Source organism: Tachyglossus aculeatus, chromosome 16 (genome assembly GCF_015852505.1).
Source record: "Tachyglossus aculeatus isolate mTacAcu1 chromosome 16, mTacAcu1.pri, whole genome shotgun sequence".
In the NCBI taxonomy this organism is placed as follows: Eukaryota; Metazoa; Chordata; class Mammalia; order Monotremata; family Tachyglossidae; genus Tachyglossus; species Tachyglossus aculeatus.
In genome coordinates, this window is record NC_052081.1 from 35316658 (window position 1) to 35343254 (window position 26597).

The 26597-nt window shown below is 44.3% G+C and overlaps 1 protein-coding gene across 4 annotated transcripts in view; it reads left to right on the forward strand.

Moving 5' to 3' along the window:
• The first annotated feature begins 4922 nt into the window (after positions 1 to 4922).
• Positions 4923 to 26597, forward strand: part of STN1 (STN1 subunit of CST complex) — a 60820-nt gene continuing 39145 nt past the window's right edge. For all 4 annotated transcript variants that reach the window (XR_005454377.1, XM_038757967.1, XM_038757969.1 and 1 more), the window contains exons 1-2: positions 4923 to 5002; positions 7563 to 7612. The gene's annotated coding sequence lies outside the window, so the exon portion shown is untranslated. The remainder of the gene's footprint in view (positions 5003 to 7562; positions 7613 to 26597) is intronic.

A 26597-nucleotide genomic window follows, 5' to 3' on the forward strand; every position in this document is an offset into this window, starting at 1 on the left:
TCCCGTCCGCCCGTCCGTCCCCGCCCCGCCGACCGAGCCCAGGCGCTGCGGCAAAGGCGAGGGGCGGCGGGAGGCGGAAGGGGGAGGGCGGGGCCGCCGGGGAAGGGAGGAAGAAGAACCGCCTCAACCCTCCTCCTCCTCCTCCTCTCCCTCCCCTCCTCCTGGTCACCCAGTCAATCGTATTTATTATCATCATCATCATCATCGATCGTATTTATCGAGCGCTTACTATGCGCAGAGCACTGGACTGAGCGCTCGGGACATCGAGAGACGGGCCCTACCCAACGGTGGGCTCACAGTCTAGAAGGGGGAGGCGGACAACGAAACCGAACAGACTGACAAAACAAAATAAATAGAAGAGATAGGGACAAGTAAAATAAATAGAGTAATAAGTATGTACAAACATGTATACGTGATTAATCGATCGATCGTATTTATTGAGCGCTTACTGTGCGCAGAGCGCTGTATTAAGCGCTTGGGAAGTCCAAGTTGGCAACATCTAGAGACAGTCCCTACCCAACGGCGGGCTCACAGTCTAGAAGGGGGAGGCGGAGAACGAAACCAAACAGACTGACAAAATAAAATAAATAGAAGAGATAGGGACAAGTAAAATAAATAGAGTAATAAGTATGTACAAACATGTATACGTGATTAATCGATCGATCGTATTTATTGAGCGCTTACTGTGCGCAGAGCGCTGTATTAAGCGCTTGGGAAGTCCAAGTTGGCAACATCTAGAGACAGTCCCTACCCAACGGCGGGCTCACAGTCTAGAAGGGGGAGGCGGAGAACAAAACCAAACAGACTGACAAAATAAAATAAATAGAAGAGATAGGGACAAGTAAAATAAATAGAGTAATAAGTATGTACAAACATGTATACGTGATTAATCGATCGATCGTATTTATTGAGCGCTTACTGTGCGCAGAGCGCTGGACTGAGCGCTCGGGACATAGAGAGACGGTCCCTACCCAACAGTGGGCTCACAGTCTAGAAGGGGGAGGCGGACAACAAAACCAAACAGACTGACAAAATAAAATAAATAGAATAGGTAGGTACAAGTAAAATAAATAAATAGCGCAATAAGTATGTACAAACATATATACATAATTAATCTATCAATCGTATTTATTGAGCGCTTACTGTGCGCAGAGCGCTGGACTGAGCGCTTGGGAAGTCCAAGTTGGCAACATCTAGAGACAGTCCCTACCCAACAGTGGGCTCACAGTCTAGAAGGGGGAGGCGGACAACGAAACCAAACAGACTGACAAAATAAAATAAATAGAATAGATAGGTACAAGTAAAATAAATAAATAAATAGAGTAATAAGTATGTACAAACCTATATACATAATTAATCAATAGTATTTATTGAGTGCTTACTGTGCGCAGAGCACTGGACTGAGCGCTTGGGAAGTCCAAGTTGGCAACATAGAGGGACGGTCCCTACCCAACAGTGGGCTCACAGGCTAGAAGGGGGAGACGGAGAACAAAACCAATCAATCATATTTATTGAGCGCTCACTGTGCGCAGAGCACTGGACTGAGCGCTCGGGAAGTCCAAGTTGGCAACGTCTAGAGACAGTCCCTACCCAACAGTGGGCTCACAGTCTAAAAGGGGGAGACAGAGAACAAAACCAATCAATCATACTTATTGAGTGCTTACTGTTCGCAGAGCACTGTACTGAGCGCTTGGGAAGTCCAAGTTGGCAACATAGAGAGACAGTCCCTACCCAACAGTGGGCTCACAGTCTTGAGCGCTTACTGCCTGCAGAGCACCGCACTAAGCGCTCGGGAAGTCCAAGTTGGCAACACGCAGAGACGGCCCCTACCCAACAGTGGGCTCACAGTCTATATACAGTCTGTATATATGCATATATGTTTGTACATATTTATTACTCTATTTATGTATTCCATCCCCCCATCTTACCTCCTTCCCTTCCCCACAGCACCTGTATATATGTATATATGTTTGTACATATTTATTACTCTATTTATTTATTTATTTGTTTTACTTGTACATATCTATTCTATTTTGTTAGTATGTTTGGTTTTGTTCTCTGTCTCCCCCTTTTAGACTGTGAGCCCGCTGTTGGGTAGGGACTGTCTCTATATGTTGCCAATTTGTACTTCCCAAGCGCTTACTACAGTGCTCTGCACACAGTAAGTGCTCAATAAACACGATTGATGATGATGATATCTTGCAGGCAGTAAGCATATCCTGCAGGCACTAAGCGCTCAAGACTGTGAGCCCACTGTTGGGTAGGGGCCGTCTCTCTATGTTGCCAACTTGGACTTCCCAAGCGCTTAGGACAGTGCTCTGCACACAGTAAGCGCTCAATAAATACGATTTATGATGATGATGATGATGATGATGATAAATGGGGATTAAGGCTGTGAGCCCCCTGAGGGACAACCTGATCACCTTGAAACCTCCCAAGTGCTTAGAACAGTGCTTTGCGCTTAGTAAGCGCTTAATAAATGTCTGCTGTGTGATCTTGGGCAGGTCACTTTTAACTTCTCTGAGCCTCAGTTACCTCATCTGTAAAATGGGGATTAAGACTGTGAGCTCCACGTGGGACAACCTGATCACCCTGTATCCCCCCCAGCGCTTAGAACAGTGCTTTGCACATAGTAAGCGCTTAACAAATGCCTATTATTATTATTATTATTATTATTATTATATCTATTTTATTTTGTTAATATGTTTGGTTTTGTTCTCTGTCTCCCCCTTCTAGACTGTGAGCCCGCTGTTGGGTAGGGACTGTCTCTCGATGTTGCCAACTTGGACTTCCCAAGCGCTTAGTGCGGTGCTCTGCACACAGTAAGCGCTCAATAAATACGATTGATTGATTAATAGAAGGGGGAGACAGAACAAAACAAAACATGTTAACAAAATAAAAGAAATAGAATAAACATATACAAGTAAAATAAATAAATGGAGTAATAAATACGTACAAACATATAGACATATATACAGGTGCTGTGGGGAGGGGGAGAGGGGGCTCAGCCTGGGCCTGTCGGGCGCTGCGATTGGCTCCCCTCCCGGACTCCCCGCCTACCGTGGCCTGTCGGGCGCTGCTATTGGCTCCGCTCCCGGACCCCGCTCCCTAGCCCCGCCTACTGTGGCCTCTCGGGCTCTGCGATTGGCTCCCCTCCCCGACCCCCACCTTGGTCGCCGCTCTCGGCTCCCCTCCCGGACTCCGCCCCTCGCTCCGCCTACTGTGTCCTCTCGGGCGCTGCGATTGGCTCCCCACCCGGACTCCCCGCCTACCGTGGCCTGTCGGGCGCTGCGATTGGCTCCGCTACCTATCCCCGCCTACTGTGACCTCTCGGGCGCTGCGATTGGCTCCCCTCCCGGACCCCCACCTTGGTCGCCGCTCTCGGCTCCCCTCCCGGACTCCGCCCCTCGCTCCGCCTACTGTGTCCTCTCGGGCGCTGTGATTGGCTCCCCTCCCGGACTCCCCGCCTACTGCGGCCTCTCGGGCGCTGTGATTGGCTCCCCTCCCAGCCTCCCCGCCTACCGTGGTCTCTTGGGCGACTGCGATTGGCTCTCCTCCAGGACCCCCCCCGGGCCCTCCTATCGGCTCCCTTTCTGGACCCCCCCCTTGGGTGCTGCTAACGGCTCCCCTCCCGGACTCCGCCCCTCTCCCCGCCTACTGTGGCCTCTCGGGCGCTGCGATTGGCTCCCCTCCAGGACCCCGCCCCCTCCTCGCCTACCGTGTCCTCTCGGGCACTGCGATTGGCTCGCCTCCCGGACTCCCCCCCCCTTGGGCCCTCCTATCGGCTCCCCTCCCGGACTCCGCACCTCTCCCCGCCTACTGTGGCCTCTCGGGCGCTGCGATTGGCTCCCCTCCCGGACTCCCCGCCTACCGTGGCCTCTCGAGCGCTGCTATTGGCTCCCCTCCCGGACCCCCCCCCCTCCCCCTTGGGCCCTCCTATCGGCTCCCCTCCCGGACCCCCCCCCCGCCCCCTTGGGTGCTGCTATCGGCTCCCCTCCCGGACCCCGCCCCTCTCCCCTTCTTCTCCGGCCTCCCGGGCCCTGCTATCGAGAAGCAGCGTGTCCTAGTGGCTAGAGCCCGGGCCTGGAAGTCAGGAGGTCGTGGGTCCTAATCCCGACTCGGCTCCTTGCCTGCTGCGTGACCTTGGGCAAGTCACATCACTTCTTTGGGTCTCAGTTCCCTCATCTTGAGGGTTGACACTGTGAGCCCCACATGGGGCAGGGACACTGTGGCCAACCCGGTTTGCCTATATCCCCTTCAGCTCTTAGAACAGTGCTTGGCACGTAGTAAGCGCTTAACAAGTACTATTATTGTTATTATTATTATTATTGCCCCCCCGCCCCCTCCCCTCCTCGGGCGCTGCTATTGGCTGCGGGCTACGTCGCCCCGCCTTCCGCAGCCTTCGAGCGCTGCTATTGGCTGCGAGCTCCGTCGCCTCACCTTCAGGCTTTGAGCGCTGCTATTGGCTGCGAGCTCAGTCACCACGCCTCCCGCAGTCCTTTGAGCGCTACTATTGGCTGCGGGCTCCGTCGCCCCGCCTCCCGCAGTCCTTCGACCGCTGCTATTGGCTGCGAGCTCCATCGCCTCACCTTCTTCAGCCTTTGAGCGCTGCTATTGGCTGCGAGCTCAATCGCCCCGCCTCCCGCAGTCCTTGGAGCGCTACTATTGGCTGCGGGCTCCGCCGCCCCGTCTCCCGCAGTCCTTCGATCGCTGCTATTGGCTGCGAGCTCCGTCGCCTCACCTTCTTCAGCCTTTGAGCGCTGCTATTGGCTGCGAGCTCAGTCGCCCCGCCTCCCGCAGTCCTTGGAGCGCTACTATTGGCTGCGGGCTCCGTCGCCCCGCCTCCCGCAGTCCTTCGACCGCTGCTATTGGCTCCCGCCGACAGCCAATACGCATGCGCGACAAGGGGCCCCCATAGTCGACGCCCCTCAATTTGCCCCAGGAGGGGAGAGTATTCCTCTGGGACAAGAATAATAGCAATAATGGTGGCAATCAATCAGAGGTATTTATTGAGCGTTTACTATGTGCAGAGTCCTGTGGTATTTTTTTAAGTGCTTACTTATTCATTCAATCGTATTTATTGAGCGCTTCCTGTGTGTAGAACACTGTACTAAGCGCTTGGGAAGTACGAGAAGCAGCGTGGCTCAGTGGAAAGAGCCCGGGCTTGGGAGTCAGAGGCCATGGGTTCGAATCCCGACTCTGCTGTGTGACCTTGGGCAAGTCACTTAACTTCTCTGGGCCTCAGCTACCTCATCTGTAAAATGGGGATGAAGATTGTGAGCCCCACGTGGGACAACCTGATCACCTTGTATTCCCCCCAGCAATTAGAACAGTGCTTTGCACATAGTAAGCGCTTAACAAATGCTATCATTATTATTATTATTACAAGTTGGCAACTTATAGAGACGGTCCCTACCCAACTATGGGCTCACAGTCTAGATGGGGGAGACAGACAACAAAACAAAACGTACTTAATGTTCCAAGCATCGTATTAATAATCAGTATCTAATCCCCGCTCCACTACTTGTCAGCTGTGTGACTTCGGGCAAGTCACTTCGGTTCTCTGGGCCTCGGTTACCTCATCTGTAAAATGGGGATGAAGACTGTGAGCGCCACGTGGGACAACCTGATAATAATAATGATGATGGCATTTGTTAAGCGCTTACTATGTGCCAAGCACTGTTCCAAGCACTGGGGGGGATACAAGGTGATCAGATTGTCCCACGTGGGGCTCACAATCTTCATCCCCATTTTACAGACGAGGTAACTGAGACTCAGAGAAGTGAAGTGACTAACCCAAAGTCACACAGCTGACAAGTGGCGGAGCTAGGATTAGAACCCATGACCTCTGACTCCCAAGCCCGTGCTCGTTCCACTGAGCCACACTAATAATCGATATCTAATCCCGGCTCCGCCACTTGTCGGCTGTGTGACTTTGGGCAAGTCACTTCGGTTCTCTGTGCCTCAGTTACCTCATCTGTAAAATGAGGATTAAGACTGTGAGCCCCACTTAGGACAACCTGATAACCTTGTCTCTCCCCGAAAAGCCCATAAAAAATACCATCATTATTTATTATTATTGTTTGTTAAGCGCTTACTATGTGGGAAGCACTATTCTGAGCGCTGGGGTGGATGCAAGATAATCAGGTTGGGGCTCACAGTCTTAATCTCCATTTTACAGATTAGGTAACTGAGGCACAGAGAAGTTAAGTGACCTGCCCAAAGTCACTCAGCTGAAGGTGGGGGAGCAGGATTCGGACCCACGATCTCCGACTCCCAAGCTCATGTCCTTTCCAGTAAACCACGCTGCTTCTGTAAGCACTGGAGTAGATAAAAGATAGTCAGATCCTACAATACGGCCCACTAAGTAGGAAGGAGAGCAGGTATTAATACCCATTTTGTAGATGAGGGAACCGAGACAAAGAGAAGTTAAGTGACTTGTCCAAGGTCACACAGGAGACAAGTGGTGGAATCTGGATTGGAACCCAGGTTCTCTGGCTCCCGGGCCTGTGCTGTTTACACTAGGGCACACTGCTTCTCAATAATAATTGTGAAATTTATCAAGCGTTTAATGTGTGCCAAGCACTGTGCTAAATCTGGAGTAGATACAGGACAGTCAGATCGGACACTGTCCCTGTCCCATTCAGGGCTCACAGTCTAAATGGGAAGGAGAACAGGTATTGAATCCCCATTGCACGGATGAGGAAACGAAGGCAGGGGCCAATTAAGCAACTTTGCCAAGGTCACACAGCAGGCAAGTGGCAACCTGAATTACGGGAATCTCTTACTCCCTTGGTGGCAGTGAGCATGAAGGGGTGGAAAGCTACCCTTCTAGACAGGCAGTTATCTTCTTATTCTTTATTAAAATTCAGGATCTGCTTTTTTTTTTAACCAGACCAGATCTAGTGCATGTAGATTATGGTGGGTTATTATGTGGTTTAGTTGGTTGAAGTGGCTGCCTAATAAACAGGAGACCTTGTGTTCAAATCCCGGCGGGGCCTTTCATTTATTCTCCCCCTTTTAGACTGTGAGCCCACTGTTGGGTAGGGACTGTCTCTGTATGTTGCAAATTTGTACTTCCCAAGCGCTTAGTACAGTGCTCTGCACATAGTAAGCGCTCAATAAATACGATTGATGATGATGATGGTGATGGTGGTGGGGGGCATGTGGTTATGATAGCATGCTTGGATGTTGTTATTTCTTTGACCCCACTGCAGCATGGGCATGGTAGCAAACCCTTCTCCTGGGGACACCAGATTGACCTTGAAGCACTCAGCAGATTTAATGAATGAGGGTGCTAATACCTTCTCAGGCTCCGCATTCGGGAAATAATTTGGATTTTTTTCACAACCTCTTTGGCCACATTCCCGTTCTAATTCCGTGGTGCCTGGCTCACCCAAGTACTTAAGAATTCAGTGCCAAACTGTAAAATATAAAGCACAGCTCTTCAAGGGAATGCATCCGAGCTGTATCTTGTCCACATGAAAACAGAAGATGGGAGCCAAGTGTATTCGTGTTTCTCCATAAATGTATGTTAAGTAAAATTTATTGAATTCCCACAGAATTTCCGGCACTGAACAAGGAGCGAGCCGTCGATACATACATAACTTAGGTAAGATACAGCCCTCGCTCTCCACGATTTACAGTCCACTAGTCAAGACGATAAAAAGTTCAAATGACTGTGCGTGAATAAGACTGAGTTTTCCATAGATACACAGGACACGGGAAGTAGTTGGGAAAAGCTGTATACTTCTCGTGCATGAACCAGGAAGGCTTCTCGGGGAGGATTGGTCCTAAATTTGTCTTTGAGTGTGGATCAGAAAGTAACCTGGAAGAGGGTGTGTGAAAGAGGTGACAAGAGGAGAGAAAACTGGGACAGAGAGGATAGGAGGCAGTGAATAGAGAGCAATAGACTGGCATGGGAGTGAGGAAAATGGACAAGACAGATGCTAGCTTCCAGCTAAATTGATGTAGGACTGTGAAGCCCGGGATGAACGTTTTAAATTAGAAATGGTGGACAAGGGGGAGGCCCATGGTAAACTTTGGGGAAGAGAGTGATGAGGGTCAAAGAGGCAGCCACTGAATGTGATTTGTTTTGCAAAACCTAATGGTCCGGCTAATTAGAGGAAAAGCAATGAAACCAAAGAGGCCACTGCAGTGCATCCATTGTGGGTGCATCTAGTTGGGATTTTGAATATGCCCTTTATAACCCATCTTTCTCAAAGTGTGAAATGATAATGGAAAGTTAAACTGACCTATTGTAATTGCATCCTCTCCTCTCAAACTCATCAAGGATATCCACCCCTTCCCTAACTATGAAATTGCTTCAGCAACTTTTCCAAGGCCCATGCACAGACTGTAAATTTGTTAAAGGGGAAGAATGAATTTTCTCCGTACTACATGAAACCCCCATAATGGTACAGCCATGCATATGGACTGCTAAGAATGGGTTCTTGTGAAACTGAAAAGCCCATCCTTGGCACAGCTTAGGAGAGGAGAATGGATAAAATGATAAACTAGTTCCCCCATCTCCCAGCTCCATACACATTCCCACATAGTAATGTGCATTGTTCTGTTTTCCCCAGGCATTGCCTAACAAGGGGGTATAACCAGGTTGTTTCATGGTTGTCATCAGTGACCACATACAAGGAACAATGCTCATCTAAAGGCTACTGCCGATCTTCAAAGCCAGAGCTTTGTTACACCGTTTCTGAGGGTGTGTATGTTATCGACTTCTAGGGAGTAGAGGGAAGAGTATTTATTAAGTGCTAACTGCACACAGGGTATTGTTCTAGGACAGAATGCACAATTGGGAATTAGACATCGTCCCTGCCCCTCATGGGGTTCACAATCTAAGATAATAATAATAATTTTGGTATTTGTTAAGCACTTGCTATGTGCCAAGCACTGTTCTAACCTCTGCGATGCTTACAGTGACAGGGGAATGTGCATTTCCCATAGGAAAAAGGGGAAATCAAGCACAAAATATGCTAGTTAACATCCTTTGGATGATGAGGATTCATAAAACTGGGTAAACTACAGTTTTTCAACATGGAGACTAGTACCTCAGTATCACATCCTGTAACACCAGGACTCGGCCACCTCGATTGCTAAAACCTTTTAAAGTAAATTTAGCTGGGAGTCGAGAAGAATGTAAATGATGGACTTTCGCGTTGAATTCAGCGGACAGGCCTCGGTCTTGAGACTCCCGGACTGAGAATCTGTGCGAGAGCTCTATGGCTGTAGTGTTGATGGTATATTTAGCTCCACTCTCACTCTGTTGCCCATGCCATGCCCATCATGTTCCCTCTGGGACACAGAGTACAGCAGGCAGGAAGGCAGTATATTCTAAAATGCAGTCCGTCAATCACTGGCATTTACTGAGCACTTAAGGTGTCCAGAGCACTGTACTAACCACTGGGGAAAGTATCATCAACATCAATCGTATTTATTGAGCGCTTACTGTGTGCAGAGCACTGTACTAAGCGCTTGGGAAGTACAAATTGGCAACATATAGAGACAGTCCCTGCCCAACAGTGGGCTCACAGTCTAAAAGGGGGAGACAGAGAACAAAACCAAACATACTAACAAAATAAATAGAATAGATATGTACAAGTAAAATAAATAAATAAATAGAGTAATAAATATGTACAAACATATATACATATACAACAGAGTTGACAGGGGCTTACAGTCTAAAGGTGCAAGGAAAGATTTTTCATACGTAGGGCACATTTCTGGCCAAAGCGACTGCAGCACTGTCCTGACGCTGTGCTGAAAAGCCACAACCCGGTTGTCACTGCCCCATGCGAACCAGCTATTTTTCCAGATTTCCACTAGTGCAAAACCGCCAGTGGCATTTTGGTCAGAAACCTTCCCAGTTGATGGCCTAATCCCAACAGCATTGCTCCTGATTCCCTGTTCACTTGGGTCAACAGAAGAGGTTAAAAAAAAAATGATGAAATAATATTTAAACAAATGAATTTTTCTTTAGTTTCTTCCTGGAAGTGGTACATCTAGAAAAATCCTTCACTCTTCGTAAAACTGAACTACGTAATTTCTCATCAAGCCAAATAAGCAAGGGATAACAGGGAAAGGTCTCACTTGAACAGAAGATTTTTTGTTTTCATTATGGTAACAAAGTAAGGGAGTCGATGAGAATGACTGCACTTTCTCCTTTGTTTTCATTATGGTAACAAAGTAAGAGAGTCAATGAGAATAACTGCACTTTCTCCTGAGAACGTGAGTCTGCTTAGCTGGTAGTCTAAACTCCTGGCTAGATCTCTGATAAATATTTTTCCCGTTAAAAATAATAATTAAAAAACCCCATTAAATCACCTGACAGCTCTTTATCCCAAAAGTTCCTAAAAATATCGTCATTTCCAATTCCTTTCTCTTCGTGCGTCATTCTAGATCGTTCCACCCCTTAAATCCACCTCTGCTAATCTGTATCTCATATGTGTGACAAGAAGGTAAAACTCTAGTCACGAGTTTCATAAACCCGCACTGTAAGTTGACATAAAGCACCACATTGCCCTGTTCCTCACTTCAGCTAATAATGCAGTACCTAACATCACTTCCAGGTTTTCAATGAAATCTTTCTGTGTTCCCACTCATTCCACCTCCACGATGTTCCGCACACAGTAAGCGCTCAATAAATATGATTGAATGAATGAATCATCCATATGAATCATAAAACTGGATGTGTAGGTTGATTATAGCCACTGGAGATTTTTGAGGAAGGGAGTAACATGCCCAGAGTATTTCTTCACCGTTCACATTAACAGCCATGTGGCACCTCCTAGGGCCAAACAAATCACATTTTAGAGGTTCAGAAGATTTCCTGCCGTAACACAAATACATCAAGACATTCACCATTAAATATATTCTTATATTTAGTACTGTACCTTATTACCGTATATAATCATCATCATCATCATCATCAATAGCATTTATTGAGCGCTTACTGTGTGCAGAGCACTGTACTAAGCGCTTGGGAAGTCCAAGTTGGCAACATATAGAGACAGTCCCTACCCAAAAGTGGGCTCACAGTCTAAAAGGGGGAGACAGAGAACAAAACCGAACATACTAACAAAATAAATAAATAGAATAGATATGTACAAGTAAAATAAATAAATAAATATATATAATATATAATAATAATAATGATAACATTTATTAAGTGCTTACTGCGTGCAAAGCGCTGTTCTAAGCGCCGGGGAGGTTCCAAGGTGATCAGGTTGTCCCACGGGGGGCTCACAGTCTTCATCCCCATTTTACAGATGAGGGAACTGAGGCCCAGAGAAGTGAAGTGACTTGCCCAGAGTCACACAGCTGGCAATTAGCAGAGCTGGGATTTGAACCCCTGACCCCGGACTCCAAAGCCCGTGCTCTTTCCACCGAGCCACGCTGCTTCTCTGTATATCAGTTTGCATTCTCATTTCAACTTTAATATGCTGCTTTTCTCATATTCACCACAGCTTTGCTTAAAATAGTTTCTGTTTTGTTTTTCTAAACTAGACTGGCTGCTGCTCTTTAAAATGTTTCCATTGCTGCAAATATTCAAGTATGTTATTTGTGACTGAAATAGACTTAACATGATGATACTGAAGAGGGTTCAGATCAGTAGCCGGTAATTCCTCCAAGTAGCCCTGTGGCTTAGTGGAAAGTGCGTCCTGTATATATGTATATATGTTTTTACATATTTATTAGTCTATTTATTTATTTTACTTGTACATATCTATTCTATTTATTTTATTTTGTTAGTATGTTTGGTTTTGTTCTCTGTCTCCCCCTTCTAGACTGTGAGCCCGCTGTTGGGTAGGGACCGTCTCTCTATGTTGCCAGCTTGTACTTCCCAAGCACTTAGTACAGTGCTCTGCACACAGTAAGCGCTCAATAAATACGATTGATTGATTGATTGATCGATCTGGGAGTCAATCAATCGTATTTATTGAGCGCTTACTGTGTGCAGAGCACTGGACTAAGCGCTTGGGAAGTACAAGTTCCCAAGAAGCAGCGTGGCTCAGTGGAAAGAGCCCGGGCTTTGGAGTCAGAGGTCATGGGTTCAAATCCCGGCTCTACCAGTTGTCAGCTGTGTGACTTTGGGCAAGTCACTTCACTTCTCTGGGCCTCAGTTCCCTCATCTGTAAAATGGGGATGAAGACTGTGAACCCCCTGTGCGACAACCTGATCACCTTGTAATCTCTCCAGCACTTGGAACAGTGCTTTGCACATAGGAAGCGCTTAATAAATGCCATTATTATTATTATTATTATTACAAGTCGGCAACATAGAGAGACGGTCCCTACCCAACAGCGGGCTCACAGTCTAGAAGACCTGAATCAACTCCACTATTTGCCTGTGTGACCTTTTAACTTCTCTGTGTCTCAGTTTTCTCATCTCTAAAATCCAAGGATGACAGTGGGGATCGTTCATTCATTCATTCATTCGTATTTGTTGAGCGCTTACTGTGTGCAGAGCACTGTACTAAGCGCTTGGGAAGGACAAGTCGGCAACCCAGAGAGACGGTTGGCAACAGACTTGTAAGGAAAGATGAAAACCTAAAAATATGAGAGAAAAGGAGGTTGATAAATGTGACAAAAGCAATAAGGTACTTTGGCTAGAGGAACAGAGTTTCAGGCGCCTTGCAGTTCATACCAACAGTCATCGCCAAAGCCACGATCTTTCCGATATTCATATATAAGAGAAGCAGCGTGGCTCAGTGGAAAGAGTACGGGCTTGGGAGTCAGAGGTCGTGGGTTCTAATCCCAGCTCTGGCTGTGTGACCTTGGGCAAGTCACTTAACTTCTCTGGGCTTCAGTTACCTCATTTGTAAAATGGGGATTAAGATTGTGAGCCCCACGTGGGACAACCTGATCGTCTTGTATCTCCCCAGCGCTTCGAACAGTGCTTTGCACATAGTAAGCGCTTAACAAATACCATTATTATTATTATTATTATTATTCGAAAAGCGGGAAGGCATCATGTTGTCGCTGTTTGAGCAGGGTTGGAGCAGGGACCTATGAGAATCCTGATAGCGTGAGGGGTGGGTGGGGATAGAGAATGTGGCTACCAACTCCGTTACGATGTACTTTCCCGAGCGCTTAGTACAGTGCTGCCCACACAGCGTACAGCATTTCTAAAACGCTCGACTGCAAAACCCGTTGCAGCATTATCCAGAAATTTGTTATAACCATGGGTAATAGGGGATTGTGGTTGACTGGTGAGCCCACCATTTTAGACTGTGAGCCCACTGTTGGGTAGGGACTGTCTCTATATGTTGCCAACTTGTACTTCCCAAGCGCTTAGTACAGTGCTCTGCACACAGTAAGCGCTCAATAAATACAATTGATTGATTGATTGTGGTTGGTGGAGTGGAGGCCACAGCCCTGCGACAGTGAGTTGCTGCTGCTGCCGGTGTTCTTATACGTTTTGTTCATTCTGATAATCAACTGGTTTTATCTCAGGGACCTACGTGGTAAAACTACTTCAACTTAATTCGTGAACCAGGCTTCCTTATGGTGAAAGCTTTAATAATCCATTTCTGCCTCTTGGTTTCCTAACCGAGTCCACTAGTAGTGAAATCCACATTTTAAAGCTGTTGTTTCAATGGGAAAGAAGGGGAAAAGGTCCCCTCTCCACCAAACTCCTTATTGTTCCCATTCTCATGTCCACAAGACGGTATTCCTGAAAATGTATGTTAATAAAAGTTCCGATTGGAATCTGAAGCTTCTATATGCCACATACACTTCTCTTTCCTGTTATGATTGGGTAGTTACCTCCCCTTGGTTAGGGGCCTTTCCATACTAAGCCCTCAATTCCTCTTCTCCCATTCTCTTCTGTTTCTCCACTGCACTTGGATTTGCGCCCTTTATTCATCTCTCAGCCCCACAACACTTACAAACATATCCATAATTTATTTATTTATATTAATGTGTGGCTCTCCCCTCTATAAGCTCATTGTGGGCAGGGAATGTGTCTTCCAACTCTGTTTTGTACCGTCACAAGTGCTTCCTTAAAGGTTCCAGTGAATGTTTAAGTGCAGTAAGTGCTCAATAAATACGACTGATTGATTGAGCTCTCCATTACTGCCACCTCTACCTCCTCTCCTTCTCCTCAACTCTTCACCTATCATCCTCTTCTTACTCTCCTGTTTCTTTCTGGTAACAATTCACCTGAAAACAGTGGACTAGGGCTTCCCCTCCAACTCAGCGCAACTCAGGAAACCATTTGCTTTCATAGAACAGGGTCTTAGCACGGCTGAGCTGCAATATAAATTAATGGTGGAGAGTGCCAGGGAATGTTACCTGTGTTATCATATAGTAGTTATCTCAGAGAAAGAGATGGGCAGAATTCCCATATTCCATATTCCTTTTTCCCTAACTTGTGGCGTTCTTGAATTATTCAAACAAAGGATTCAATCCGAGGATTAGGCTTTTGATTGACAGTTTTTCTCCCGATCCATTCACGGGCAAATCCTCAGTATTTAAGAATCTGTGGTGGTAAAGAACAAATTGTTCAGATGCAAGACTGGGAATCGGGATTTCTTTTTGTGAGGGACCCCCGGAGTCGAAACCTATTTATTAGATAGCAATATTATTATCCGGAGTTTGAGATTTTCATAACAAATATATGTATATATTTATATAAATATACATATGTGTGGGTGTAGATATCCATAAATATCGATATCTGTACACACACCCGCACATATTAAAAATGGAATAGGGTCACCGCCTGCTTGGGTTACCCTGGTTTACAATGCACATGCAACTGGGACAGAAGAAGCATCAAAATGTGATCATTGCAGGGGAACCTGTTGGTTAAGCCTGACTCTCTACCCTCCTGCTGCTGCTACCTCTAGCCAACCCCTCCTTCCCACCTGATCTGCTATCTCTCTCCCTTCTACCTCAGTGGACCTTGTAATAAAGGGAAAGGGAGTGGCTGAGTGATGAGTGACTAAATACATGGGGTGGATGACTGAATGTATGAGGAAATGTCTGAATGAATGGGTTATCTGTGGTTGACTGACCAAAGACGGGGAGGTGGTGAATTTAGAATGTGAATAAGTGATTGAGTTGAGGTGCTTATGTGTGGGTTGCTGAGATTTGTTGGACTTAGTAGCTGGTGTATGTGTGTGTCTGAGAGAAAGAGAGAGAAACTGCTCCTGTCTCTCTGATCCCCGGTAAAACTGGACAAATCATCAAGTTCAATCCATCTGATTTTTATTTCCTTGTGGGAGACAAGAGTAGCATAGACTACGTTGAGATTTTGAGCAAAGCACCTGGAAAAACTCCACACTCTATTTTTCGTCTTAAATTGAGCTATAAAATCGCTATTCTAGTCGTATAAATTTGAATCCATGTATTCAAGGATAAAAGAAACCTGACAAGTCTCCTACATGATATTTTGTCTGCTCGTTATATTGTCCACAGCTCTAGTCTAGTCTAGTCATATAAATTTGAATCCATGTATTCAAGGATAAAAGAAACCTGACAAGTCTCCTACAGGATATTTTGTCTGCTCGTTATATTGCCCTTTTACGTGGACATTTGGAGTGATGATTGTTGTGGGCGGGGAATGTGTCGGTTTGTTGTTATATTGTACTCTCCCAAGCACTTAGTACAGTGCTTTGGACACAGTAAGTGCCCAGTAAATACGACTGAACGAATGAGAAGATACCTGAGTGCTCTTAGCTCAGGGATTTGGGTGCAGTAAATGATAGTGGGCAAATTTATGAGGGAGGGGCAAAAATAGGCAGAGTCATTGAAAATTTCATTGGCCTGTGAAAATGTTTCCAGGCAGGGATAGTGAGTGCCTACCGACTCTACTGTACTCTCCCAAGCGCTCAGTACAGTGCTCTGCACATAGTAAGCACTCAATAAATATCATTGATCGATCGATTGGCCCATAGTATTTGGAACTTCAGAAATGTAAGGCCGCCCCCATCCATTACTTCTTAGCAGGAAATGAGGCTCGATTGTATATGAGTTAGGCCTTTATTTAAGTCAAAATCAGTTGCCTATTTTTCTTGAAGGATGCTCTCAAAACTGCGTTTTATAATGAGCCGTGAACATGATTCCTTGTTCCTGTAGAGCGTCTTCTGATAAGTACTTGAAACTCCTCATTAAAGTTACATGGAAACATTTGTTGCAAATAGAGCACTCAGAGTCCTTCCCTCCCAAGATACAATTATTGGACCATTTTTCCTCTGTCAGGAACTCATTCTGATTTGCTTTGTCAGCTGTGTCTTTAAATTGTTCTCTGTTTCACATGGCCAGCAGGATTAGGAATTTATTAAAGGATAAAGACTGCTTTGCAACCAAATATTACTTTCAATCAAGCTAACACTAACATTTCAAATAAACGTACAAGCACTTCTTTTCTTGCAGAAATCTCAGCTTTCTCTCCACAAGCCATGTGATTTTTGTATCCCAAAGAGATACTAGGTATGATTGTGTTTTGATGGTATCCAGTTTCTGCTGATAAACTAATTTGTGATGACCTTATAAACCAGGTCATCTGAATTATTTTCAGATTACTCACCCCTCTAATTAGAGCTGTCAAGGCAAGCTAGTTCAATCGTTAAAATGGAAAAAAAGAAGTGTAAGGTGATGGGCTTCCTCAACCTGAACTTGCTCTTTATTGATGAGTAGTGGTTTCTGGATAACCAAAATATAGAAATTGTGTTGCACAAAAAATTCAGAATCCCTTAATTCATATTGCAAGGCATTATATTAAGAGAACAGGTTATATTTATAATCTCCCACTAATGGTGGAATTGGTGAGGAAATGGTTCTGGTCTATCACAGAAAATGACGGTGACTTTTACAATCAGGAAGAGATCACATATTTACATATTAAATATTACATATTTACATATTTATTACTCTATTTATTTATTTATTTATTTTACTTGTACATATCTATTCTATCTATTCTATTTATTTTATTTTGTTAGTATGTTTGGTTTTGTTCTCTGTCTCCCCCTTTTAGACTGTGAGCCCACTGTTGGGACTGTCTCTATATGTTGCCAATTTGTACTTCCCAAGCGCTTAGTACAGTGCTCTGCACATAGTAAGCGCTCAATAAATACGATTGATGATGATGATGATGATCACATCTTTTACAGTACTACATTACAGTGCGGTTTGACTGGGAAGTTACATCTCCAAGAGACAGAAGTTTTGAAAGTATTGTGAGTAATTGAAGTTTTACAAAAATTGAACGAGAAAAGCACTTCGAAATAAGAGTTAAAATTCCCAGTATCCGTAATGATTTTTAGATAGAGCAGCTGCCTGTGAAACTACTGCTGATGAAGTCATTAACCAAATTAAGATCATAATGTCCAAAAGCAAAATGTTACATTGGCCTTATTCATTCTTCCTGAGGAGAGATAATAGGCAACTGCTTGAGGATGGTTTTCTTGTGTAATCCTACGTGAATAAATCTTCTCATCCCTTTAATGTCCAGTGTGCATGGAATACCTTCTGTGGCCATTTTCAAAAATCTTCCCACCACCCTTGTGAAGTAGGTAGATGGTGGGAATTAAAATGCAAAATGTTTGAAGAAAAGTTTTTACCTTAATCAATCAATGGTATTTATTCAGAGTTTACTGTGTTCAGAGAACTGTACTAAGCGCTTGAGAAAGTATGATATAAAATTGGCAGAAGCAGTTCCATGTCAGAAATGGATACTTAGTACAGCTCACATCTCTTGAATGTAACTCCAGTGCTTTAACTCTTGTAATGCTACCTCTAATTGGTCACTCAGGCATATTTATTAAGTGCTTAGCATGTGCAGAGCAGAGCATGTGCAGAGCTACTTTTAGACTGTGAGCCCACTGTTGGGTAGGGACTGTCTCTATATGTTGCCAATTTGTACTTCCCAAGCGCTTAGTACAGTGCTCTGCACATAGTAAGCGCTCAATAAATACGATTGATGATGCACTAAGTGCTTGGGAGAATACGATAGAGCGGAGTTGCTAGACACGTTCCCTGCCCTCAACAAGCTTATAGAGCTGTAGAGCTGTAACAAAAATAAACCCAAAATATACAGTAAAACTTGATATTACATCTTGAATATATTTCATGGAACATTGAAAATCAGTGTTTACCATCTCATTTTCGTCTTTATAGTTAAAGAAATATCTATCCACTGTTCAGGGCATACCGAGCAGCAATAGCAAAGAAGAAAACGGTACAGAGCACAAGTACACAGTCACATGTAGGATAATAAACACACAGCAGCTGCCCACACTAAGAAAACAGAAACATACAACCGTACTAACACAGAGGATGATCCAAAGCCAGACAGACAGAAAGGCACAAAACAGAGCCAGGCAATAGACAAATATGGACCAGATATAAAATAGTGGGACCTATAGAGAGAAAAAGAGAGTTTCAGCCTGAGGAAGAAATACTTCACAGGAAATGGATTCGGTGGGAGACAGAGATAAGGTACACAGAAAGAGACATTTGTAGAGACAAGAGACATAGACAGAGAGAGAGAGTGAAAGAAAAACAGACCAAATAAAGACTTTGAAATAGGGTCAGAAAAACAAACCTAGAGAAAGAGTCAGAAAAAATACAAACCCAAGAGAGAAAGACAATAGTTGAGTTTGTGTGGTCAGCTCTGTAGAAAAGATAGTAGGTGGGTGGAACGTGGAGAATGGAAGATCTTGGGTAAGGTAGTTGAGAAAGAATGGGTGACTGAGGGAGTTAAACTAATTTTAAGAAATGCTTCATGGGTGTGAGCTACTTTGAAAATAAAGGCTTATTTTCCATGAGAAGTGTAGAACCAAAATTCTACCTTCACCTTGACAGTTCACAAAAAGTTTATTAAATATAATTAAAGCGACACTCCCAAGAGTCTACAAGCCAGCACTTTTCCTGGCAGCACTCTGCTTTAATTCATTCTTTTGAACCCTTATGTTAATAAATGAAGGAATTATTAGCTAGATAGCTGGTTTCCATATTGCCTGGACCATCAGATCCTGTGGGAACTAAGTTGAAATAAAGGAAGTTCAGTTTCAGTAACTCTGTGCATCTTTCTCCTGGTTTTCCGCTTTCTAATTTAAATTGCTCTTCCCGGCTTTTAATTGGCTATCATTCCGGAAAATAAAGGCCCCTTATTTCTGGGCAGTGGAGTGCCCAGGGAACAAGAGCAGGAGGAATAAATTTCATGCTTCTCTCTCAGTCTCTAGACCTCAGTTCCATCTCCAATAGGAGCTGAGCACCATCACGGCCTTGTTCTGCCAACATTCTGCCCCCCTAATATTTTTATTTCTGCAAGACTTGTAAAATAGAATTGATCATATTCTTTGCATACATGCCTATGCCACTAATTAGCATAACCCTCTAAAATTATGTCACTGTTCAAATCCTTACTAAAAAAAGTATTTTTCTCATCATTTCCTTATTTAAATTTGCAAAGTATGACTTATCTGCATGGAACTTAAGTTTGCCACCACGTGGCTGATGTTGTCCAGCAATTAGCCTAAAAAGGGTCCCCGGGAAAGTGAGGAGAATGCAAAACGGAGGGTAGGGAAAAAGTCAAGGACCAAAAGAGAAAATATTGCTAGAGCCTAAATTTTCTGTCACTGGACAATGAGAATGAAGGTAAGGGTTAGTCCCAGCCAGAACCTTTGAAATCATCTGAGACAGCTTTGCTCTCTGGTTTAATACTCATCTACCTTTGACTTCTCCATCTTTCCAATCTGTTACTCTGTTGATTCAGAGCCAGCTGAAGACTTACTGAGAAAGGCTTGTGCGAGAGCCAAAATGACTCTACATTATACTCTGCTTCAACCGTTTTTGATCGCATTTATTTAGCTGCTTGGACCTGCTGAGCTGAGGCCATGCAGAATAAATCAATGATTTTCTGCCCTTTGCTGCAGAAGTATTGGTTTTTGACATTTAATATTTTAAAGTAACCTTCAAGGTTGGATTTTTATCGAAAACGCTTGGGGGTTGTGGGGAGAGGCAGGAGCATCAGAAATTTTGAAATGAAATGGAAATATTTTCCAAAGGTACAGTAGTCTGAGTGCAAAATTGGAATACATCCATCCCTCCACAGAATCAGAGGAGAAAGATATGCATAAAAGCACCAAAATACAATGGGGAAACACCCTCTAATGTGAACCTCGTTCCTTTTAAAAAGGGAATAACAGCAAAGGCATCAGCAGGGTCCCCATTGCTAAGGCACAAGACGACATTGCATCTGTTTGGCTGGTTCTGCAGGGGGCAACCCTAATGATTAGTTCAAAAAATGGCAGGAAGCACGCCAGTGTTTTAATGACATTACGATACATAGGTGACTGCTTAGCCTATTAAAATTGAATATTTGACTACAGATATTTTTCAGCGTGGAAAAACTGCAGAGAAGAGCGATGTGCTAGTTTTCCGCTGCAAAAATGCAGTCTTGTACATGCCTTTTAATTGGTCTGTGAATCCAGGTCTTTGGCAACTATCCTCTGCCACACTGCCTAGATGCTGGAGACATCCCAGGGTGGCGGAGAGGCGGAGGGATGGCTGGAGATGGAAACATCCAAAATGCTTTGTCAGTCCAATAGCTCTGTAGATGGGGGAGTTTCTGGGGCAGGCCTGAGGAGGAATTATTGATGTGTGCCTTCAAAAATGTTCATCCTACCTGCCCAGCGCAATTTCCACCATTGTTTGGTTTATGCCATGCATTTGGGGGGCCAAAATGAAATAGTCTACCCAGTGCTTCACGTCATTACACTACAGCCCTTGAATATGAGACATTTCATACCTTCAAAATGTATATTTCTCTCCAGATTTCAAATGGTATTAAATGAAAACAATAAATTGAAATGGAAAAACTATAAAATACCAAATCACTCAAATAGCCACTGAAATAAATTTAAAAATTTACCAGTCACTTTGTGGGGGTCTGATTTGTTATAAATTCCCCGTTACCCATGGTTATAACAAATTTCTGGATAGAATTTCAACAGTCAGGCATTTTAGAAATTCAGTAACGACTTCAATCCATTTATCAAAACAGTGCTCACTGTTCCCCATTCCAGCCAGGCAGTACAATCATAATAAATAAAGGGAGTTAATCCTAGCACAGAGCCTGTCCATCAGTGAAGAGGCAAAAAACCATCTGCACTGACCCAGAGTTACTTTAACAAAAGTCATTATGTTTCTAACTTCTAAAGAATACAAAAGAGAAGCCTATCAATTGAAGTATGTTTGCTTTATTGAGCAGTAGTTATTATGCAGGCCTTCCAGTCTGTATTGGGAACTTGTTGTGGGCAGGGAACGTGTCTGCCAACTCTGTTGCATTGTACTCTTCTATGTGCTTAGTACAGTGCTCTGCACATAGTAAGTGCTCAATAGATACTATTGGTTGACTGATTGATGGACTGATATTCTACTTTATTCAACGAGACTCTCAATCAGTAGGGGATTTGATCCCAGTGGATGGGGGCGGAGGGAGTGTACGGTTTCCTGGAACTGTGTCTCCCTCCATAAAAAGGAGCAACATCAGATTGTCGAGTATAAATCGAATATTCAAAATAATCCATCTCTGGTTTGTTCACTACTAGAATCTGCCTCATGGCCTGGAGTCAGAGCCTGAGAACATGTCCTGGCAACATGTAGAGAGAAATTAATCCTTCAAAATTAGAGCAGAGGCCTTGTTTTCATTCTAAAAGGGTGATTTCAAGAACTGCCTCAAGTAAAATTTCTCCGTGAGTTGGGAGGAATTCTCCTAGCACCCCACCCTGAGCACATGACTCGTTTAGACTTGTTTCATACAGACTCCTCAAAATATAATCTTTCCGGAAGCAACTCCTAGATAGGGAAATGTTTGATCTTAATAGGGAGAAGGGGAAATTTCAGCTGGAAAGAATCGTTTGCCACCCCTCTATAATCTGACGGGATGATAGAGCCGTGCGTGGAGTCACAAAACCAAATCTGGCTGGGCTCAGGCTGAGAATGGAAATGCTTGCGGCCCTTCCCCATTTCATCCTGAGTGCATCCACACCAACGCTTGTGCTGCTTTCTCATACTCACGTAAAGGTTAGGAGACAACTTAGATTGTGAGCCCCATGTTGGACAGGGACTGTGCCTGACCTTACGATCTCGTACCTGCCATAGTGCTTGGCAAACGGAAAACATTTAACAAATGTTATTACTATAATTATTATTGTTGTTGTTATCGTTATTATTACTAAAGTTCCAGGAGCTCGCCGGAACGGCAGCACATGGGCTAAAACTGTGTGTGAGGTAACGAGGCCACTACCCATCTTGCCTGGACCCGTTTCTGGTTTGTCATGCAGGTGGGTGGTACCTGGGTGTTGCAGTCCTAAAGCACCAATTAAGGATAGTGTGCACCAAATCACAGAATCATTTTTTAAGGTATTTGTTAAGCGCTTACTATGTGCCAAGCACTATACTAAGAGCTGGAGTAGATACAAGCTAATCAGGTTGGACACAGTCCCTGTCCCACATAGGGCTCACAATCTTAATCCCCATTTTAATAGTAATAGTAATAATAATAGTAATGGTAGTTGTTAAGTGCTTACTATCTGCAAAGCACTGTTCTAAGCACTGCGGAGGTTACAAGGTGATCAGGTTGTCCCACGGGGGACTCACAGTCTTAATCCCCATTTTAATCAATCAATCAATCAATCGTATTTATTGAGTGCTTGCTGTGTGCAGAGCACTTTACTAAGCGCTTGGGAAGTACAAATTGGCAACATATAGAGACAGTCCCTACCCAACAGTGGGCTCACAGTCTAAAAGGGGGAATTTTACAGATGAGGGAACTGAGGCACAGAGAAGTTAAGTGACTTGCCCAAAGTCACACAGCTGACAGTTGGCGGAGCCGGGATTTGAACCCATGACCTCTGACTCCAAAGCCCGTGCTGTTTCCACTGAGCCACGCTGCTTCTCCGTAATCTGCTTCTCTGTAATCTGCTTTTACAGATGAGGTAACAGGCACAGGGAAGTGAAGTGACTTGCCCACGGTCACACGGCAGACAAATGGTGGAGCCGGGACTAGAACCCAGGTCCTTCTGACACTCAGGCCCATGCTCTATCCATTAGGCCATACTGCCTCTCTATTAAAGACAGGAATAGACAGCCACCTATCTTGAATGATTTAGCTGTTCACATTGCTGAAAGCACGGAGCTGGGCCAGGTGATCTCTCAAGATGCCTTCCAGCTCCATTATTCTTCGGTTTTATAAGATCATAATATCACAAGGCAGAATTGAAAACACCTTCAGGAGCAGCAATTAACAAATGCAATAGTACAGCAAAGGATTTCTGCCTTTCATTTCCCACACTTGCTCTGTCTCAATTCCTCTGGGGTTTTTCTGGCCCTTTTTCTCCATCCTTATGGCCACCACCCTGTCTCTAACCCTTATTTCATTCTAGCTGGACTACTGCATCAGCCTCCTTACTGGTCTTTCTACCTTCAGCCTCTTCCTTCTTCGATCTGTCCTACCCTCGGGGGTCTATTCGGAATGCCATTTAGAAGACATCACTCCCTTCCGAAGTCCACAGTGCCTATCCATTTTTCTCCACCTCAAACAAAAATTCATGGCCGTCGAATTAAAAGTCCATCACTAGTTCTCTCCTTACATATATATATATATATATATATTCTAGACTGTGAGCCCACTGTTGGGTAGGGACTGTCTCTATATGTTACCAACTTGTACTTCCCAAGCGCTTAGTACAGTGCTCTGCACACAGTAAGCTCAATAAATACGATTGATTGATATATACAGTTTTCACCCACTGCTCCCTATTCACGTTCTTTGCTACTCCTCAGCTAACCTCCTCACTGTACCTTTCTCTCCCTTCTCTCGTTTCCACCCTATTGTCCATATCCTTCCACCTCAAATCCACCAAACCACATCCCTCCTCACCTTCAAGCCCTCCTGAAAGAGTACCTCCACCAGGAAGTATTCCCTGACAGTCCCCATCATCCTAGTATGGTATTCCAACAGCCACTCTTAGCACTTATTGTAGCGACTTAGTAAATTATTTGTTTATTCATGTATTAATTTTTGGCTTACTCCTGTTGGTAGTAGTCTTATTTCCTCTAGTTTACATTCTACAACATCTATCATCTGTGTCTGCCTGGGTCCCCCAAAAGATTCTAAGCTCCTTGAGGACAGGGACTGTTTCCAGCGCTTAGAACAGTGCTTTGCACATAGTAGGCGCTTAACAAATGCCATTATTATTATTATTCTACTTCCGTACATGCTCTCATGCATCTAATTCAGCACGCTGAACTCAGGAGGTGCTCAATAAATGTTAATTTTTTACGGTATTTGCTAAATGCGTACTATATGCCCTGCACTGTCCCAAGTGCTGGGTAGATACCAGGATTGGAACCCAGGCCCTTCTTACTCACAGGCTCATGCTCTAATAGGCCATGCTGCTTCTGTGATTGCTAACTGATTATTTTTATGGATGCCCAGTGTGGAAGGGACTGCCAGTCACACATCCATCTTTTTAGCACACTCCATCACAACCAGCATCATCTTCAAGGATAAAGGACATCTACATATATATGTGGTGAAAACAGGCATCATGGAATAAAAAAATTAGAAACTTCTTATAATAATAATAATAATGGCATTTATTGGGCACTTACTATGTGCAAAGCACTGTTCTAAGTGCTGGGAAGGTTACAAGGTGATCAGGGTGTCCCACGGGGGGCTCACAGTCTTAATCCCCATTTTAAGATGAGGTAACTGAGGCACAGAGAAGTTGAATGATGCCCAAAGTCACACAGGTGACAGTTGGCGGGATTTGAACCCATGACCTCTGGCTCCAAAGCCAGTGCTCTTTCCACTGAGCCACGCTGCTTCTCTATCTATTCTCTATTTTCTTATCCAACTGGTCCAGTAGTTGGGTTTGTGTTATTGATTCCTGCAGTCACCTTCGATCACCATGATTTGGCAGTCCAAAAGTGTGTACGTATGGGTGTGTTTTCATGTGACAGCAGATTTGGGATGCAGTACAAATAACGTTCCCTTTTATCTCCCAGTCCCAGGCAGGGGCTCTTTTAAAAATGTACTCATTTTACTTATACATTCCTGCGCCTAACATCAGCACTTAGGAAGGTGCAACATTAGACCTAGATTTGGAGTTAAACACTCTAGCCAAAGTACAGGGTACTAAAAATTTGCTGGAAACATCACCTATTCCACATCCCCAGAAATACATAAGCCAAAGGGATAAATGAAACAGACAATGCAAAACTCTGTCCTAAACTTACTTTATAAATACCACCAGCACTTAGTACAGTGCCTGGCACAAATTTTCTCTATCCAAGGTTCTTCTCCGCCTGTCAGCATGATCCCAAAGCTGTTTCTTTCCTGAATGGATTATTGTTGTGGTAGAGTATCCAAAACCTGTGGCCCTCCTCTGCCAAATGAGTGCAGGAGAACTGTGTCTGGCATTCTTGAGACACAGGGCCCTCAGATCATAACAGTTATCTCTTCTTCTGCTACAGCCAGGCGTTAGTGAGCCCCCGACTCCAGGAAGTGCTGCAACAAACCACATCTTCCCTAATATGCTCATTTTCTCTTCTCTGATTTATGAATAAACTTCTTCAGGGCACCAGTATTTGCAGAAGAGAAGTTGATGGTTAGAGGGACACAGGAGTCCTTGGCTCCTGCCCCATCCCATATATGAGAGGGGCAGCAGGATTTAAAAATTGTGAAAAGGACACCAGTGCCAGGTTTTCCTACCTTTTAGTCCTCTGCTTAGCTTCCTCTGGGGGTTTCTCCCACTAACATGTCGTGGCCTCTAGTTACATTCCCACAAAGGAGAAAGAGAGGAAAATGAAATGAAAAGACACCTCTCGCCCAAATTCTAAAAATAAAGAAATTTTCTTTTCAGTGGCTCAGCATCACTACCCTCCTCTCCCACTCACTCATAACTCTGGATCAATGTTTGACTCTTTTTCTCATGCTTTCCACACCTTCCAGCTCACCTCCTTGCTGTCCCTTGCATAAGAGTCTTGTCTAAAGCCTGTGCTTATAGTTTTCCCTCAAGCTAAAATGGCTTCCCATCTCCCTCATCAGGAGCTCTCCCTCCCTTCGTAGCCGATGGATGATCGCTCTCCAATTCTTTAATTGAAATTCCTCAATATCCCTTTGTATCCTTTCCCCTGAAGTTTATGACCCTGACTGTTGGGGAATGCTTTTTATAACAAACTAACATTCTTCAACTTAAAAGCACTTAGTACAGTGCTCTGCACACAGTAAACACTCAATAAATACAATTGAATGAATTCATTCATTCTTAGTCTAGCCATCTCAGTCAATCAGTGGGATTTATTGAGCACGTATTGAGCACTATCAATCAATTAATCAATCACTGGAATTTATTGAGCACTTAGAAAAGTACAGTGTAATAGAATAGGTAGGCACAGTCCCTGCCCAGGAGATGCTTACGGTCTAGAGGGGGAGACAGACACTAAAATAAATTAGAGATAGAGGAAAAATACTAGAACATAAGGATAGGTCCATACGTCCTGTGGGATTGGGGGAGTATTCAGAGTACTTAAGGGGTACATAGTCAAATGCACAAAAAAAAT